This window comes from Rhagoletis pomonella, unplaced genomic scaffold (genome assembly GCF_013731165.1).
Source record: "Rhagoletis pomonella isolate Grant_MI unplaced genomic scaffold, Rhpom_1.0 Rhpom_scaffold_00002, whole genome shotgun sequence".
Classification (NCBI taxonomy): Eukaryota; Metazoa; Arthropoda; class Insecta; order Diptera; family Tephritidae; genus Rhagoletis; species Rhagoletis pomonella.
In genome coordinates this window covers 73,286,489-73,291,272 of record NW_023458556.1, presented here as the reverse complement: position 1 = coordinate 73,291,272, position 4,784 = coordinate 73,286,489, and positions in this window count along the sequence as shown.

Sequence of the window (4,784 nt, the reverse complement as noted above, 5' to 3'; positions counted from 1 at the left end):
GATATCCCTGGCGAATGAGTTGGCATATGTATTTATGTACATTAGTAGGTATGTACATACATACATATGTGTATTTGCATATAAAAGTGGAAATGCTTAAATGCGCGGATATGTATAAATGAGGGAACGGCAGTCGCTGCTATTCATAGCACTGCACGGAATGCACGGGCATACATGTATCTGTATATGCGGGCGTAGTTTTAGAGTTCCCACATATTTTTGTAGACAACAAAGTTGCAAAAAGGAAGAAAATACTAAAAAAAAATATCTCAAAATCAAAAATATAGATACATAAGCTATACAAATATACTTAAATTAAACAAAATTTAAAAAATACAGTACACTCGCGATAACGTGAACGGAATAAAACCAAGGCAGTTCACTTTCGCGGATAAAATAAAATAAAATGAAAGTAAATTAAATTAGATTAAATTAAATTAAATTAAATTAAATTAAACTAAATTAAATTAAATTAGTTTAATTTAGTTTAATTAAATCACATTAAATTAAATTGAATTAGACTAAATTAAATTAAGTTAAGTACGATGAAATAAAACAAAATAAAATAAAGTAAAATAAATTAAAATAAATCAAATCCAACCAAATCAAATCAAATCAATTTAATCAAATCAAGTCAAAGCAAATTAAATCAATTAAAACCGGCCTAGCAGATCTTTATTATGCGAATAAACCCTAACCCTGACATCTCAAGGTACTATTACCTACCCTATTAAATGCTAACAGTACCTGATAGAGAAATACCTAATAATAAGAAAGGATTCCACTGCGGTCTAAAAAACTTGCAGCCTAAGTCTGATCAATTCGGGAGAATCACAGATTCGGGAGAATCACGTAATTCAGGCTTCCAGACAAAGACAGCATTCCGTGGCCAGACCAATCCAGTATGTTTTACAGCGCAAATGGTTATAACCGCTTAGATGCTCTGTGGGCAAACTGGTTCTTGTCCGCGAAATAGTTCCAGCCCTACAAGGTCAGACGAAGAGTCTGATCTCGACGACCTCGTTCGCTTAGATCCCATCCGAGTTCCAACAGAGTTTCAGTGGTTGTTGCAGCCAAGAGTCGAAGACTATTGCCCTGAAAAGATAATTGTAAACGCAGCTTTCGAAACCTTTTCAAGATTTATCCTCGTAAAGGGCGAGATCTTTAATCATCATCAGCATTGGAAAGTCTAGAACCGCGACCATTCTGTGTACCAAGGTACATATCTGGCATCACAGTGAGCAGACTTCATTTTGTCCACAAACATTTATTTTAGCAGGGAGTGGGAACACCCGTACATTTCCAACCCCGGTACTTAACCCAAAGCCCTTTCTGTTGCCTGTTATCCACCCAAATTCAAAAGTTATATTATGCGCTTCTTAACGACAAATGCTGCCTGCTTTGCTAACAAATTGCAACCATCTGGCAACATAATGGCGCACCAGCTTTACAACCACATCCAGTGTTAGCTTCATCCTTTTGACAATTTGCCGCGTGAGAAAGGTAAACGTGCTCGAGGCGATAATATTTACATATGAAATTGTAGGACTGCCACATGTGCGCACAAATATATCTATATTGTGTGAGTGTTTGCAAGCACGTAAGTGTGTAAATTTGTAAGCTCAACGAATTAACGCGTACTAGCATACGTACAACAGAAGCTTTTGTATTCATATGCGCCATATTCTACAGGGAAAGTATGCAGACAAAAATATGTATATGGGTGTTTCCATGAAGTGGTCCACCGTGACTTAAAAAATCAAAACGCTCGCAGAATTTTTATAGGCACAGAAAACAGAAGAAAAATGTTGATATTTTACTATGTAATAAAATTTTCAGCTCTTTATAATTTTAAATTCCAAAAAATTTTAGGCAAAACTTATAACTTTTTTATTCACTTTAAAAGATGTAGAATGTATTACTTTTAATTGCCGCTGACGAAATAAATATATATGCAATATCGCAGTTTGGTATATAAGTAGTTGATACAACTACAAATGAATATAAAAATGAGAGAAGAGATCAAACTGTGCATCAATAACGGTATTTTTTCATTTCTATTTCGGCAACATTCGTATGTCACGTGCGTAATGCAAAAAAGCTACATAGTGCCATTATTAGCGCATTATCAGTTAAAGTGTCTTGTTCTTTTGTTTGTTAATCAAGTTTATTGTTTACTAAAATAATATATTAATATAAATAACCATCGGAAAAAATTAAATTTTTTTTTACTTTTGAACTTTGTCACGTGCGTAATGGTAAGTACGAAAAATGTAATACTCTTTATTAAAGTCCATTTGATAAGTATTATTTTACTTTTACAATAAATATTAGATGTCAAATAATGCCAAAAACCAAAATCGGTGGAGGGAGAGGCTTAAGCAAGATGAAAATAAGCTTAAAGAACATAAAAAAAAAACAAGCTGAAAGAATGCGTGAATATCGCAAGAGAAAGGCATGTGAGGCCAAAAATAATTCAAGTATATTGAAAGAAAAAAGGAATAGAGATTGCGTTCGACAACAAAAGTGTAGAGCAACCAAGAAAATATCAAATACCCAATTCAAAAGTGGTTACAAGTGTAAACAAACACTAGAAAAGCTATAAAGAAGGTAGAGAAGGCGTTACCAATGAACGAAGTAAAGAGAGATGAAGTTCTACAAGCTTTGTATAAAAAGTATCCCAAACTCTCGAATAATGAAGCTGAGACACCAGTATGTTCAAACGATAATATGTTGGAAAAAATTAAAGCAGTCCACGAGTTTTATATCCGAGATGACATAAGTGTTCAAGCTCCCGGCCGGAAAGATACTTTAATCTGCAATAAGCAAGTAGTTGCAAAGCGCTTTATGATTGTATCTGTATCAGAAGCTTATCAACTGTACAGAAGAGAGGTCCCTTCAGAATATCTTTGTAAATCCCAATTTTTTAACCATAGACCCAAACACGTTAAATTAATGGACCAACTTCCGCACAATATGTGTGTATGTAAATACCATGCGAACTTCGGATTTTTGCTAGAGGAATGTCATAAAGCTATGCCTCAGATTCCATCTCATTTTGAAGATTTTTTGAAAGTAACATGCTGCAATGTATTGGACGAAAAATGCATGATTAGTGACTGTGAGAAATGTGTACGTGATATAAAATATAATTTGGTGCCTATATATTTTTTAACCAAAATGGAAGAAAATGTTAATTGGAGCTATTGGAGAAAAGTTAATGATCGCTTAATATTAAGCTATACTATAGCGCCATTAACAGATTTGTTACATGAACTGGAAATTCAGCTGCCAGCTTTTTAACTTCATTATTTTATAAAGCGCGACCAGGAAAAATATTTCAAGGAAAAAAAGAACAATTTACGTGATGATGAATTAATTTTGCAAATCGATTTTGCAGAAAACTATCGGTTGATCAATCAGAATGAGGTCCAAGAAGCTCACTTCAGCTACCAACAAGTTACTATTTTCACTTGCGTTGCATGGCTTCGAGGTCAAACTGAATGTATTGCTGCTATTAGTGACAAACTTACCCACAACAAATTTGACGTCTATTGTTTCCTTACAAAAATTGTGCACAAAATTCAAAGTCAATTCGAAGGAATTTCCACGGTTTTCATATTCTCTGATGGCAGCACCAGTCAATTCAAAAACAAATATATTCTCACCAGCATTCCTTCGTTTGTGAGCGAATTTGGCTTAAAGCATTTAGAGTGGAACTTCTTTGCCACTTCGCATGGCAAAGGAGCAGTCGATGGAGTAGGCGCGGTGGTGAAGCGAAAAGTTTGGCAAGCGGTTAAGACAAATAATATTATTTTACCGGATGCCTTTGCATTTTATGAATGCGCTGGCAAAATCATCGAAGGAGTTCGTCTGTTATATATCTCATCAAAAGAGATTGAAGAATTTTCTACACCCTTAAATGAAAAATGGGAAATTGTCCGCTCCATTCCAGGAATACAAAAAATGCATTGCTTTTCCTACCAAGATAACGAAAATATAAATGTTGCTCGAACAGCATACTCACTTAAAGAAACAATTAAATTGGATTAATTTTGCAGTACCTTAATTTTTATTTTGTATTTTCCATTTTTGAATAAAAGTTTAATTTTTTTTGTCAAAAACTTTTGAAAATATATGTAAAATTATTAAAATATGTATGAAGGAAAAAAGTGTCACGTGCGTAATGTCACGTGAGTAATCAATATTTTTTTTTTTTAAGCCAACCCTTGATCAGCTGTTTTCGAAGCAAACATTATTATGAAGCTCCATTATTAACCTTTATAAAAAAAAATTTACCGGAACAAAAATCTCCTACAATTCGCTTACTTTCGCATTTTTCTCCCGGTTCTAAAAGCAACTTCCATTTTTGTCACGTGCGTAAGTCAACTTTGATTGACTGTAACTTGGGTACCCAGTGCTCAATCTTCCAATATTTATACTTTTTGGAAAAAACTCATCACATGCAATGAAGCGATCCTAAAAGATGTGACTTCTTTCCATTATATTTCTATTTTTACTACATTCAAACGCAAATAAACGTGTACAAATGTCGCGTGCATAGCCATGGAAACACCCATATGGAAGTGGATGAGCTGAGGTATGTGCATAATATATTTATGTGACAACATAAATACGCAGGTGTGGGAAAATATGCAAGAAAGAAAAAAAACCAACAAATCTGGCGAAGGTGTTGCAGACGTGGCAACACTTGAGGCGGTAGACTCAAAAAAGCATATACATACATACACACTTACAAACGTACACAGACGCTACAGAAATTT